Source organism: Mytilus edulis, chromosome 12 (genome assembly GCF_963676685.1).
Source record: "Mytilus edulis chromosome 12, xbMytEdul2.2, whole genome shotgun sequence".
In the NCBI taxonomy this organism is placed as follows: domain Eukaryota; kingdom Metazoa; phylum Mollusca; class Bivalvia; order Mytilida; family Mytilidae; genus Mytilus; species Mytilus edulis.
Window position 1 is genome coordinate 18519665 of NC_092355.1, and position 16188 is coordinate 18535852.

A 16188-nucleotide genomic window follows, 5' to 3' on the forward strand; every position below is an offset into this window, starting at 1 on the left:
GTGAGCATATTAATACAAATAAAAAAACGTATTGGTTTTGTAGCACATGAAATGTAGAGAATAAATATATTACAGTGTATATGCATCTGTCGTCGTCGGGTGAAACAAACATTATTTTGCATAGGAGCAATACAATCACCTTAAAATTGGAACTTGTAACAAAAAATGTGTTCAAATGCTTTTTATTGCATAATGCATACAAATATATAATCATACGGGTACATAGTGGACACGTTTCTGCGATTTTGATTAAAGCAAAGTTTTCTTGTTTAAAATGCATAGAATACGTAAACTGACCAATGGTGTGCCGAATAAAAAAAAGAGGTTAACATGGTTAGGAAAAGACGAAAGATCTAAATGCCATAGTTATATATCACCATCTTTCAAATGATTTATATATATTTTATAATTTTGATAAGGCTAATGCGAGTTCTCGATCTGGTTTTCAAGAAAAAAAAACAATAATAACTGCCGTATCATTTCAATTAAAAACAAATCACAAGAAATTGCTTTTTTAATGTTTCAAAATAAACAATATCTCAATTCATGCAGTTCTCAGCATGACACAGATAAATGTTTATTGGATTTGTAGTGCATGAAATGTAGTAAATAAACATCTTAAGGTGTATATGCATCTGTCGTCGCAGGTTGTTAAGCATAGGAGCATATTTTCTCCTTAAAGTTCAAATTAAAAAAAAAAATAATCGTTTAAAAAGATTTTTATAATGATTATTATTTCATAATGCATGTAACTATAAATTATGATCAGTACATTTTGGGCATGGTTGTAACATTTAAAACGTCTTTGATCCTTTAAAATAAATGTTAACTTGATTGAAAATTATATAGTACCAAAACAAGAAAAAAATCTATATTACAATTCAAAAACAAGTAGTTGCTCTAGTTACATGTTGTCATTGTAAAATGAGATTTGTCACCCACCATCTTTCAATTCAGATATTTTTTTTATTAAACTTTATTCAGGCTAATGTGAGTTCACAATTAGGTTTTTCCAGAAATAAACAAAATAATTACTGTCGTGTCATTCTTAAATCAAAACCATATCTTTTGGCAAGAAATGAATATGTTCATGTTGCGATATTCTATTAAGCTTTACCCAAAAAGGAAGTTTATCAAATGGTGATGTCCATTTCTGGACAATTTATGATAACTCTAATTATGAATAATTGTGAATTTTGATTTATTATAACCGCTTTGTGTAGTGATTGTTTGTAGCTAATTGTGTGTCTCTCTGTAGCGCATATAAAATACACTACTTTTGTAATTAGTAAATATAGACGTATGGAGCTTTTGATTTTGTAATTTGATCAGGGAATTTAATTTAAAATTTTCCTTGGAGTTTGGTATTCTTGTTATTCTACTTTTTCCATAGATGCATTAGTTTGTGTTAGAAGATATTGTTTGAGGGGGGGGGGGGGGGGTTGAAAATGAATATTCTGACCTGGTAAAAGCTGAACATTAATAAATGCATTATGCACCAAGCAATGTATGAAATAATGCAAAAGATGAAAATGAGTAGCCAATTGGCCGTTTCAGCTCTAAAGCATCTTGGGTGATTTCATTGTTCGTACCCCAAAATGTAAATAACGTCACGTCATCGATTTAATTTCTATTGTTTTTGACATTTTTAACCAATCACGTGTTGGTGTACACTTTTGAAAATATTACCCAGGATGCATTAGATTCTGACACGGCAATTTGTTATAAACCCTCCTATCTCCATCCCCAATTACATCAATGGTCGCCACCTTTTAAATATGAAGAATACATGACACAATTATATGTCATCGATGTTTTATTATTCCTTTTTTTAATTTGAACTTGACACTATTTCGCTCTGTTGAGGAGGCATACCATTACCGTATTCGAGCGTCACAGATAATAGTTATATAGACGAAACGCACGTCTGGCGCAAATGCAAAATTTTAATCCTGGCATCTATGATGAGTTTATTCACTAAACAATAATTGAAATTAAAAAGGGAATGGAGTAGACAAAATTATAAGTCGGAAATCCCATCATTTGATTAAACGTGACACACATTTCCCTGCCCTAAATTGAGGAATCGTTTTTTTGTTTTCAAATGTCAGCTATTTCAATGCATGCATTTAAGATAAATTATTCACAACTTTATTATATATATATCACAAATCAATGATATATGATCATTGGGGAAAGACTTATCAGAAAAGTTACTTAATCAAACCACACGGAAAAAATATGATTGCATATAACTCATAAATAGTACTTTGTATGAAATTATTTCTGATATTAAATCTTTTTTGTAATAAATATATCGGATTTCCAAATGCGGCGTAGGGTTCATTTTCCGAGTAAAGATAAGTGAGAGAACTAAATCAACTAGCTGTGTCTTAAGAATTATCTTGCAAATGCTTTATTAAATCACAGAAAAACAACACATGGACGTAAAGACAAAATATCAGCTATTTCACATAGAAGTGTTATCATATCATTTGTACGCAAAAGGTAATTTTCAGGAATTAAATCTAAACTAAGAAATTTTCTTAGAATGTGAAACTGCCTCTAGTAGATATCAATATGTTTTCAAGTGACATACTTCGGCAATGTTTAAACAACTCTTGTTACAAGCATTATTGAAAATGAGTTCAGATTACCTGAGACCATCACTGATTTAAAAATGGGTTATTGCTGCTTACTCTTGTTCTCATTGTTGATGCTTGTGTTTTTTGCTTTGAATTGTTTTTGTTTTCTCTTGGTTCATTGAGAAAAAGATTTTATTCCAGTTTTATCAAAACAATTTCTTTAACTATTTTAATTTTTATGGCCTGAAAAAAATATAAGTTTATTATTAATTATATCTATGTAAGTAGATTACAATTCATCGTCTGAACATCCTCGGTCAATGAGGTGACCTCGGATAAATACACGATACGCATAGTACTGTCAATTCACAAACAAATGAACAATAACAAAAGTTAGGCTGACATTTCATGTAAGAATAAATAAGTCTATTACAAATATCGAGTGAGTATTTATAACGTTTACTAAAGATTTACTTTTTTTACATAACAAAGCCTTCAATTTGTATTCCCTTTGGTGTATAGTTCAGTCATCAACAATTTATCGAGCAGATATGCATTGTTATATTACTGAAGGCTGCTTTCAAATAATACTTGTCAATCAAAATTATACAGTTCTACATTTTATTTTCAAGTAATATCTTTGATTAGAATACATGGTCATTATAACGACGCATTTATCTCTGAACTTAGAATGGAAATATGTCGGTCAATTTTGAAATTGGGTCAATTTCCTATTAAGTTTACATGTGAGCGTGTGTTTGTGGTGTCACTTTTTTATTGGAAGAATAAAAATCTACATAGAGAAGATAATTATTATCTCTCTTAAGTGTTAATTTCTCATATGGACATTATCAAAATATTTTAATCATTACGCTATACCTGATAGTATACAGTATATGTAGTTGCACTGTAAGCGGTATAGTAAAAAGTCCACTTTTATATTAAGGAAATATAGGTATTACTGTAACTTAGAATCTGAATGGAATAGAATGTGACTTGATAATCTTAGAACACAGATACTACTAGTAGTTTCTAAAGCCTAATATTGTTCCTAATTGAAAACAACTTCGTCTATTTTGCGTAAACGGATATAATTGACATTGACACAAAATAATAAATAAAATAATATAATCAGGCAAGGATTCAGTTTCAATATTACATTGAGGTTCTGAATAAAGAAATCACCAATTCACCAACATTCCAACTGAATTTGTTTAGGGGCCAGCTGAAGGACGCCTCCGGGTGCCGGAATTTCTCGATACATTGAAGACCTGTTGGTGACCTACTGCTGTTGTTTTTTTCTATGGTCGGGTTGTTGTCTCTTTGGCACATTCCCCATTTCCATTCTCAATTTTATCAATACTATGAGTGTTCGTCGGTATGACGTCATAGAGAAACGGTGAAAATAAAGGAAAGAGTCATACAGTACCGTACGCATTACGCATTATGATATCAGAATGAGAGCGTATAATATCGAATTATTAGTATTTGGTTTAAAGAGAGGATTTAACCTTGAACGTTTGAAAATAAACATTGATTTATTACGACAGGAAAAGATAACCCTTAGCTGTATTTTGCAAAACCCTTTTTGAATTATTACTTCATGCTATATTTGGCCTTTTAATTTTTCTTTTTTTTTCGAGTGCCACTTGTCAATGTTTTGTTGACGAAATGGGTGGTCTTTTTTTTTAATCCTGGCATAGTATGTGATAATTTCATGTAATTTTTATGTCCTGTAGAACTGCGTTTTGCAAGAATAAAAAAAATCATATTTTTTTTTATGTGTGTGCACTGCTATTTGTATTTTTGTCGTTTTGGTTTTTTACCATGGCATTGTCAGTTGGTTTGACTTATGCGTTTGAATATCGTTTTGATATATTTCGCCTTTCTGTTAAATTTTTTTTATCTCAAAAGTATTTGTTTTGTACTACATGTATGAACATTGATAACATTTTATGGATTTCTATAAAAACATATTTTTGTAAATTAGTACTTTTTTGTATAACCCAACACTAAACGTAACTGCACTATAAGTGAATACAAACAAAACGCACCATTAGCTACCATTTATTGTATTATGGTAAAATAGTTAGTTTTTATTTTAATCTTGTTTCGTAGATCCCAAATGAACTTTTGGTTGACACCGTTTATATATTTTGTCTAAGATCTTGATAATCAAATAAAAAAATAATAATTTAGCTCTCAAGCTTCGTGTAATATTGTTCTATATTGAAAACATATCTGACTGTAACGTCTATTTTATTTTACGGCATATAATTGATATTGACATAAAGTATAGGATAGCAAGAAAAGTTATTGGTAAATCTTCTATAAAATAATCAGACATGGATTCATTTACAATATAAACGTCAATAAACTGAGTGTTGGTATGACGTCAAGAACAAACGGTGAAACTAATGGATAGAGTCATACGTATTGTGATCTCAGAAGGTTTCTGATCAAAGTGGATAAGGTTATATCTGGACGGCATGGTATTCGGCATTAGTTATAATAACATGTGACAATTGATTCTGAAGACTTTCTTGACTTTTGTGGTGTTTTTTGTTCATGTTTTTTTTCTTCAGTTGGTTGCATTTTTGTTTATGATTGTTTTGTTTGTTTTTGTGCTTTGATTTTGTTCGGTATTTTGTTCTTGTTAGTTTGATGTATTTGGTTAATATCTACTAACTGTGTTCTTTTATTTTTGTATTGTTTGTTTCTTTTTTTGGAGTTTTAAAAGAAAATTTTACTGGGGTGATCTCAGGTGCTCAAAAAGGATAAGGAGGTCCCGCTCCACATGCGTTGCTAATGGGTTTCTCATGCTAAACAAATAATAGTACACAAGACACAACATAGAAAACTTAAGACTATACAACACGAACTACACCAAAATGTTACTAAAACAGGGGTGGTCTCAGGTGCTCCGAAAGGGTAATCATACCCTGCACCGCATGTGGCACAATGTTGCTCATGTTTTAACAATCCCGATAAATATTCTTAATTGGTAAGTCATATTCGTGAAAAGGGAACAGGATTGTTGTCACGATATAAGGTACGAATGTAAGTGCACCAGATATGCATATTGATAATCAATGCGTCTATAGTGATGTTCGAAGTCAAAATATTTTAAAATCCAATATTTATTAACAAAAACAGAGAAAAAATATAATAGTGATTTGAAAGTTCAATAACAAATAGACAGTACAGAAGCACTCGCTTCGGGGATGGTGATATCCTAGAGGACTAACATGTAGCTCTACATTTATGGAAAACTTTTAAATATACCGTTTGACACTACTTGGTTCTAAAATGTCAGGAAATGTGTTCAGTAGCCATTACAAATGTGAATAAAGCCATTACAGTTATATCTAGAGTATATAAGCTAGAGTTTAAGACCTCCTTCGTGTCGTCTGAGAACATGATTCCATTTATAAACAATAAAAGGCAGCACATATCCCACAACTTATAAAATAATATGATTTCATTATCGCCCTGCCGAGTAGTAATGGTGAGTATGAATCTAGTAGATTTGATTACATTTTCCCTGTTGTTGACAGATACAAATTTAGCGGTGTACTTATAAGATTGTTACAGTTCACAGTCTGGGAAAGGATATTAAAAAAAATGTTCTCAGTCTGCGGAGTGATATTAATAAAATTGAGGTACAGTTAGGTTTAGAATATAAACCTCCCAGACTTGTTATAAGGTTGAATCAATTAATGGTTATATTTGAACACTATTCTTAATGTTTAATCTTGTTGTATCCAGACAGCAATGTTGCAAATTAGAAATCATTCTACATGTGCGAAAATAGTTATTACAGCATATTGATATCAATAATATGAATTATTCCCTAAATGCAATTGGTGTTTGTTATAAGGGAAAACAGAACATATATTTGCAGTGGTTTTTGCTTTCGATTTCTTTTTTTGTTTTTAATGTTTTCGCTTATATTGTGGTACTATAATTTGTCTGTAAATACATGTTGGGTGTTCTGAATCTTGCTTTTATGAAACTAAACAATACAAATAATGTGAAAAACTATTGTCGTTCGATGAAATGCTTCCATGACGTTTAAAGCTTCACTAGTTTATCTTCTACATGTATGTTAGTAATGCTTTCAATTCATATAGTTCGATGTATTAATAATAGTCCACTTTAGCGTTCGTCCTTCAACGGAAAAAAATCGTCAATTATGCCCGCCTTTTTGACGTCATTTGCCAGATAGAGGAGATCGCCGGTATCCCTGCAATATTAACGTTCATAAAGCGTCTTAGTGATCGTCATTGTGCAGGATAAACTAGAAATAATAATATTTCCCAAATGAAAGCAGGGCTGATTGTCATTTATGAAAATCAATTTGCCGAATAATTATTGCAATATAGCACCATAGTTTTCCAACCATTAGCTCAACATAGGAACGGAAGTGACGATGCCCCTGAACGCACGATTGATGTTCACTAAAACCAAAGTTTTTGTCAAAAATGCATGGAACTCTAAAAATAGGTGTTTACTAGTTTATTGTTGGAAGCAGCAATACTTAAACTGCTTTTATGCAATATTTGAAAGTTAGACGTTTCATTTTGCAGTCTTATAATTTTTCTGATGCACATAATATCACACGTAATACTAGTTCTTGAATGTGCGTCGGTAAGTTAAATATTTACTCGACGGACCCCAATTAAACAAAACTATGTTAAAACATAGCTATTGTCATTATCCGTGTATTTAGGCAATACATCAGGAAATAAATTCCTTGTACGATCACAGATCAATGATATTGAGCAAGAAAATCGAACATACATTGGCGACATCAGTACTTATCTTAGTCAACAAGCTTAAGCGCTTGTAATAACGGATTAAATCACTAGGAACTAGAATCTTAAATGATAGGCCTCGAGGGTATGTGTTGCGTGTCTTGTCACAGTAACCTTTTATAAAAAGCTTTTGATAACGGACATTTTCTTATAGAAAACAAAGTTATAAATAAAAAAATGTTTGACATAAGTAGACACGTAAAAAACATTTAATGTTGTTTAGAGTACTGTATAGCAATTAAGATTGAATAAGTATGTTTTAATTCAAAATATTTTACAAGATAAATTACTAAAGTTATCATCATGAATGTGTTGGCTTTTTTACGGACACCATCATATTGTCATGGACCATTAAGGAATATCTGCGTTTAATCATATGGAAAATAATTTAGTTTTTTACTAATTGTTTTGTGCACTTGTTAAAATTCAAAAACTAAAGTCTAGTGTTCTATCTGAACTGGTGTACGCATTAATAACAATAGAGGATATTTAATAGGTTTAACATTTGAAGTGTTTGCTCTAAAAGGTGATGCCTGTGTTAATGAATAGCTTCCATTACCCAAAGCAGATGAATTGATCTGTCTATGTTATATCAATATGTACCGTCAGTAGGTATTATATACCTATTTAAATGTTATTTTTCAATGATTGTAAATCATGGGTGTCCGCAATTCATCGCATTTTAAAACAATTAAAAACATTTACTGTTACTACAGACTATGAGTGTTGTATTGCTGACAATGCAACCAATGCAGAGATCATAAGAAAAAACAAAACAAACTTAACTATTCCACCTGCAGTTTTTTCTGGCTAGCCAAAATTAAAGGACAAAGCTTCCCTCTGCATGTTATGTGCACCCTTCAGTCTCATAGTCTTGACCCATGCGTTTGTTTCTAATTTCTGTATGAATCCAGCAAAAAAGCAATTATCTTTTCATTTGATTTTCATTTTTTTTTAATTTATACACATGATAAACTGCTTCCTTTCAGTCAAAAGACTGCTCTTACATGTCCTTTTCCATTAACTGTCAGTGACAATCGTATTGATATTCAGATCACCTCGGGTTTGGTGGGGTTCGTTGTATAGATATTCAGATCACCCGCGGGTTTGGTGGGGTTCGTGATGCTCAGTCCGGTTTTCTATGTTGTGTTTTGTGTGTAGACTGCTGTTTGTCTTATGCTCTTCAACATTGTACTTATTTTGGCTTTGCAACTTTTTTTATCTTAGCGTCACTGATGAGTCTTATGTAGACGAAACGCGCGTCTGGCGTACTAAATTTAATCCTGGTACCTTTCATAACTATTGGTCGATTTTCATTTTTTATGATCTTGATATTGACAGATAGTCTTCGACTTATACTATCGATTTGGATATCATCCGCTTTTTATTTAGATTTATACATCAGACTGCTGATATTAATTGCAAAATTGAAGGATTAGAAATAAGTGAAAAAGCTGTTACTGTTTTAATTGATGTGTTTTCCGCTGTTTCAGTTTGTAACCACGATTTGATTTCTCTGACTCTCTGACATTTAACAGTGGTATACTACAGTTGCTTTTATTTATCACCACCGATAGTTGATGTATTTACCTCGGTTTCAGTTTGTTAACCGGATTTCTTTTCTCCCAATCGATTTATGACCTTTGAACAGCAGTATACAACTGTTGCCTTTATTTAACAACGACCATAGCTTATACATTTGTATGTTACATTAAGAGTACAAATCAGTTCTTTCAAGAATAGAAAGCAAAAACGAAAATTTGCATTCACCACTACAAGTCAAATCGTATAAAAACTATCTTGTGTCTATATCCGTACCAATTAGCTTCTACAGAAATTACACAGCCCTTCAATTGATAATTCAAAACTTTTGATCTAATCAATACCGTTCAGTAGAAAGAGATGCAAAGATTGTCTGATATTAATCTAAAAGATAAATTCCTAATAGCTTGGAATTTGGTCGTCTTGACCTGTGTGTATAGATAGAAGAATGGTTGTTCTATTTTGTAGTCAGATGCTAACAGTCTTGTATAAACTGATCCGAACAAAGATTATGTAAGGCGAGAAAAATCAATTTTTGTTGTGCATATAAATTGGTGATTATCTTTCGAAATGTAACTCCAAGGCAAGCAGTGGTTAAACATTTTTCCAGTAGGTTTTTTCCCGAATTTAAATTGATTAAGATGTTATATGTGTTATTCTGTGCATGGTATTCGTGTATTTTCAAAAATAAATTTTAGTCATATTTTTTGTATACAAATTTGTACGAACTTTAAATTGGTTATTTGAATAGTTTAAAGTCTTGTGTTGTTAAATAATGATTTCTATCGTTTGGTGTATATATTTTGTATTATATAGAGTTGTTCACGTGATATTATGTTTTGAAGAAAAATAACGAGACAATGAATCTTACTGAATACGTAAATCTTAATTGTCTTCTCATGTGAATATACATGTACAAAGTAAAAAAAAAAGCGAACACACAACAATAATTTATTGTAAAGATACAGAATCTACAAAACAGACAAACAATATTCAATATAACAATGTAAAGAGAATGAATGATTGAACTCAATTATCCGCAGCGATACCGTCTATGTAGATTATTAGGACGTGAGTTTGTACGAGAAAAAACGTAATAACCGTCTATGTAGATTCTTAGGACGTGAGTTTGTACGAGAAAAAACGTAATAACCGTCTATGTAGATTTTTAAGACGTGAGTTTGTACGAGAAAAAACGTAATAACCGTCTATGTAGATTCTTGAGACGAGAGTTTGTACGAGAAAAACGTAATAAAATGTCCGTGTGCACCGTACTTGTTATAAGTAATTGTTTGTTTCTGACAAAGCCTGAGGTCATCTTTAGTTCATGTTGTTTATTATTTGTTTTGTAAAAGTATACCACTCTGACTATTTACTTCATCCTTGATTGTCTCTGACTAGAAAACTCAGCATGATTAAATTGATACTTGTCATATAAAAGTCACAAACAATGATATATAACCGAATCAGATGTGTAAACGACAACTTTAAACCGTAATGAAACCAAACAATGGAATTTTCAAGACATTAATCTGGATTTGAAATTCCTCTAAGGTTTCAAATTAAACAATAACTGTCTTCATGACACTTGGAATAGATTTTGTTTGTTAACTGCAGATGTTTAAATTGGTTACGGGTAGTTTTTTTTTAGATATAATTCATTGCACGATGTCTTTTGGGTATCCCAGTTGGAAAATTATCAAGTTATGCAATACTGCACTTTTGAAATTAGAAAACAAAATAAATTGAAATTAACAGATAATTGATCAAAATGATAAAATTATCCTGACTTCATCTTATTTATGAGGCCCCTCATGGGGGGGGGGGGTCCTAGTAATCACATAATCACCATTTTTTTTGCCAATATAATCACATAATCATTAAATATTTGCTTATCTTTAGTAATCAAATAATCATAAACTAAAAATACAGTCCTAGGTAATCAAATAATCATGAAATATTTGGCTTAATAATCAAATAATCATTAAAAAAACGGCCAAGTAATCACATAATCAAAAACCCCATGAGGGCCCTCATTTATGAATACATTTACATTTACTGTTTTGGCAAATATAATATAAAAAAAGAGACGATGTGGTATGATTGCTAATGAGACAACACTTCGCAAGAGACCAAATAACACAGAAAGTAACAACTATAGGTCACCATACGGCCTTCAACAATGAGCAAAGCCCATATTGCATAGTCAGCTATAAAAGGCTTTGAAATAAAAAATGTTGCTTATCATTTCAAACGAGAAAAACTAACTGCGTAATTAATGTAAAAAAGACAGATTTCAAATGTATTAAATTGAATAGCTGCTTCAATATAGACGTTAGATCAATTTATAAACTCTAAACGAAATATCCAAGCATCGGGATTAACATGTACATTACTATCAGCAAACATTTATTTATTTAAAAAGAACATAAAGCTAAAACGTTAGGTATTTAAAATAAAATATACTACGTTAAAAGTGCAAACTTCTAGGAACGGACAGAAAGATCCAATTTAAGAAAACACGTGTATGAAAATTGGTAGACAAGATTTTATCTATCCTATAAAAGAGGGACGAAAGACATCCGAGGGACATTCAAACTAATAAATCAAAACTAAACTGACAACGCCATGGCTTAAAAGAAGAAAAAAACAGGCAGACAAACAATAGTGCACAAAACACACCATAGAAAACTAAAGACTACAACATCTTTTAGAATGATTGTAAAAGATTAAAAATAATTTATTAACCACAAGTACATTATTGCCAAAAATGACTGGTTATTAAAAATAACATATTTTCTGTAATGGCCCTGTTTTTCTGTATTGGCCCTGTTTTTCTGTAATGGCCCTGTTTTTCTGTAATGGCCCTGTTATTTCTGTAATGGCCCTGTTTTTCTGTAATGGCCCTGTATTAATGCCCAGCTTGTCTGTATTAAGTTAGGGTTTTAATAAAGTTATTAAAATTAAGCTGTAAAGAGTATAATACCCTTTTGTATTTTATTTAATTTAGTAACCAGCAACAAACATTAAAGAACCACATAAAGGGATCACTGTTCATCCTGTTTTTCAACACATAGTTTCTTTCAACTTAATATTTTGAATATTTGGTATATTTAAAGCTTGATCATGGTGAAGTACAAATTATTTTTTTCAAACTAAACTGTCATTAAAAGAGTAAGAGAATACATCAAGTTGGCAGCAACACATACACTTTTTTCAGTTGGTTAATAAATGTATTAAGAAATGGGTGTTTTTATAATGGCCCTGTTATATGTCCTCGGTAAGAAATAATGGCCTCGGATGTCTGTAATGGCCCTCGGCGTTGCCTCGGGCCTTTACAGACTTCCTCGACCATTATTACAGACCTTGGACATATAACAGGGCCATTATAAAAATACCCATTCATTAATACTATAGTTTTAAACGTTGGCTTTGTGTTTTGGCATATTAACAAATTGAGTTAAAACCCATAAGTTGTTTATTGACAGTTCAAACAACAAGGACACAGAGAATTTTATGTAAATCTAAATGACTTTTGAACAAAACTTATCTGAAACATTTTCCAGTGAATTAACCACCTGTTATAGTTATTGAAAAAATAAAAAAACACCTCTTACACGAATATTTATAATGGTAATTCGCTTTAACAAAGGAAGGTTGAAATAGTTTTCTAAGCATTAAAAACAAATAACAATGCACATTGTATATGTAAAATACGTAATCATAACATGAACATCAGTTATTTATTATTTTAAGCGATTTTTTCTATCTTTTGAAGTCGGTGAAGTGTCTATCGTCAGAGCAAGAATTGTTTAGTTAGTGTATCTATACAAATACGCGGGAATAATATAAGCAGTTCTGTATCGATATTATTTACTTATGCAATGAACAGAGATTACGTTCGATATCCTTCTATTAATACTCGGTCACACAGAAATATGTTTTATTTACATGCACTTAAAATATCATACTTATATTTCCATTGACAAAGTACTAATATTTACTTTCACTGGTTGGTATTGCTGTTATAGTACGCTTAATCCTATTGGAGGTCATATAGTTTGACTTGAACGAAAATTGATACTTTTGTTACAAATATTGCTTATTGTTGAATTTTTGAAAAAGAAAATCATAAGCGATACCTGACGTATAATTTACATTTTTTATTCGAGCGTCACTGGGTCTTTTGTAGACGAAACGCGCGTCTGGCGTAAGTGTAGAATTTTAGTCCTAGTACTGTATCTATGATGAGTCAATTTAGTATGCCAGTCGCGAGTTTCGTCTACAAAAGAACTAATTACTGACGCTCGGATAGTTAAAGTAAAAAAGCTAAATCAAATTTAAGTTGAAGAGCTTTGAGAAGCCAAACTTATCAGCAAATACTGCTTACTAAAGCTCATCTAGGGATAAGACAGGACAAAATCCTATGTTTATTAATGTTACTGAGCCTTGCAAAAATATCTGAACATTTGCTGTCAAGCAAATATTTTCCTAGTAACATTTTACATCAAAGGTTGAAGATGCGCATAATTTTTAAAACTTATTATTCTTCAAAGCTCAATGTACAAATGTAATCATGGTTTGATTTTTGTCAAATTCTTTTTAATAACTCAAGTTCTGTGCCAGTTTTAAGTCGGTATCTCTTGTATACTACATGTATTTGGTTGTCGTTTGTTGGTGTAGAACACATTTGTTTCTCGTTTCTGTTTTTTTTTTTTATATATAGATTAGACCATTGGTTTTACCGTTTGAATGGTTTTACACCAGCCATTTTGAGGACTTTTATAGCCTGATATTCGGTTTGAGCCAAGGCTACGTGTTAAAGGCCTATAATTGTTTACTTTTCACACATAATGACTTGGAGCGAAAGTTGTCTCATTGGCTCTCATACCACATCTACCTATTTATGACTAAAAGACAGCACCACAAGCAAACTTCAAATTATGAGGACATATTGTAATAAAGATATTATATTAAAAAACGGACAAACATTTTTTTTAAGTCGAGCGTCGCTGATGAGTCTTTTGTAGACGAAACGCGCGTCTGGCGTAAGTGTAAAATTTTAGTCCTGGTATCTATGATGAGTTTATTTACTACAATAAGTCAAGCTAAAAAAAGAGCGATGTAAGATACCAGAGGGACAGTCAAACTCATAAATCGAAAATAAACTGACAACGCCATGGCTAAAAATAAAAAAGACAAACAGACAAACAATAGTACACATGATACGACATAGTAAACTAAAGAATAAGCAACACGAACCCCACCAAAAACTAGGGGTGATCTCAGGTGCTCTTAGCCTTGAAAAAAGAAAAAAAACAATTAAGTAAACATAAACTATCAAAAATCTATATCTGCCATGCATCAAAACCATTTCTCCTAAGGAGGAAAAGAATCTGTTAAGATTGACAACTAAAGCCATACAATAAAGAGATTCCTGACTTGGAAATCCCATAAACATTCAAACCAGCAATAAAGAAACGCATCTGTTGACAAAATTCACAACATAAAACATGTGACCATGTTTATATCAGCCTTCTTTTAATCTTGATTAGTAGAATAACAAATGTTATACAGAAGGACTAGCTTAAGTCTTGTATATCATATTTATTTTTCGTTCATTATTTTGTACATAAATGAGGCTGTTAGTTTGTTTTTTTTACTTGAATTGTTTTATATTTTCCATTTCTGTGTCAAATTTCATAGCTTAGGTATTGGTAATGCTCATTGTTGAACGCTGAATGGTGACTTATTGATGGTAATTTCTATGTCCTTTTGGGTTGTTTTCTCATTGGCAGTCATACCACATCTTGTAATATTTATATGTACAATACAAACCCAATTCAGAAAAGAAACTCTTTCATACCGGTATAAACTGTCACTTTTGGACGCCTTTCCCTTGAAAATACAACGTTAAATATACTTTAGTTTTTAGCAAAATTAATATATATTTTTTATTATTTCATTTGTCAGGGAGTGCTTCAATATGATTACAATCGGATGAATTTAGAAGAAAAAAATCATATTAAACACTTTTGACATCCGATTACATGAAATTTTCTTTGATGTGACTTTTGCATCTCGTGACAGGAATCGATATGTTGTCACATCAAAGTGAGGCTAAAGTCATCAGGAAATATCATCAGTCAGTCTGCTTCGTAAAATAACACCGAGAAAATAGATATATTTCTCTTTTATCTCAGTTTCCATCATTATAAACAACACTTGTTGTCTGTATTTACAAAAACAATATGTGGGGTATGAAATTATGTTTTATTTTTTTTAAGTGTTGAAGAGATATCACCATACTATAAAATGTATTACTAAAGACACGTTAACATATATTGTCATTCAAATATTTTTTTTCTTTAAAATAAACGACAAAAAAATTCTTGGCAACAAAAGTATTTGATCCATAGTCTAAGTGCACATTTAAAATGAAGTCAACTTTCAGGTTTTTTTTAAGTTTAATTGTCGTTCCCTAATATACAAACTGTATGGCTATACTGTTCTCATTTCAAACTCCTGACATAGCTATAAGGAATAACAATATTGCATCTCCTGAGTCATTATCTTGAATTGGAGGTTCGACAGTCGCAAATGAAGTAGTCCTGGTCATGCGCATAATTGATTTGATACTTGCAGTTCTTTGAATACCTAATATCAAGTACAATATGCAAAATATTTAGAATGCAACATTTCAACTTTTCCGGAAACGTCGACTGAGTGTTGCCAATGATTCCGGTAGTAGAACTAGTGGCAGACACTGTCCAATCAAATTGGCGTTAAATGTCATCGGTAGTGAATTTGGTGACAGACACTGTCCAATCAAATTGGCCTTAAATGTAATATTACAGCGGAATAAAGTCCTATTGATGAATTATAAGTGGTATTTTGATGCGGCTCTGTAATAATAAGAGGAGACAAGAAACTGTCTGGAACTCGGATGTTTACAACCATTTAGATTTTATTGATGTTTACAAACCATGATACTGGTTTAAAATTAAATAACAAGCAGATAAATAACATGTTTTTATGTTCTCTATTTGCTTGTATAAATGCACAACAATGAGCTTAAGTGCATTAACTCAATGTATAACATGAATAGTGTCCCAGTTGTAATTTTCAATTTATTTGATGGAAATGGTATTTCGTGCTTTATTGTCCCAAGGGGTTGTTTGCATACAAAACTTTATTATTTAAACTCCACTGAGAAGTTTTGAACACTCATTTATTAAAACATT

At 31.3% G+C, this 16188-nt stretch overlaps 1 protein-coding gene across 5 annotated transcripts in view; it reads left to right on the top strand.

Annotated features, from left to right (window-relative positions):
* Window positions 1–16188, top strand: part of LOC139497907 (potassium voltage-gated channel subfamily KQT member 1-like) — a 144261-nt gene that overhangs the window by 101835 nt on the left and 26238 nt on the right. The gene's annotated exons all lie outside the window — the stretch shown is intronic.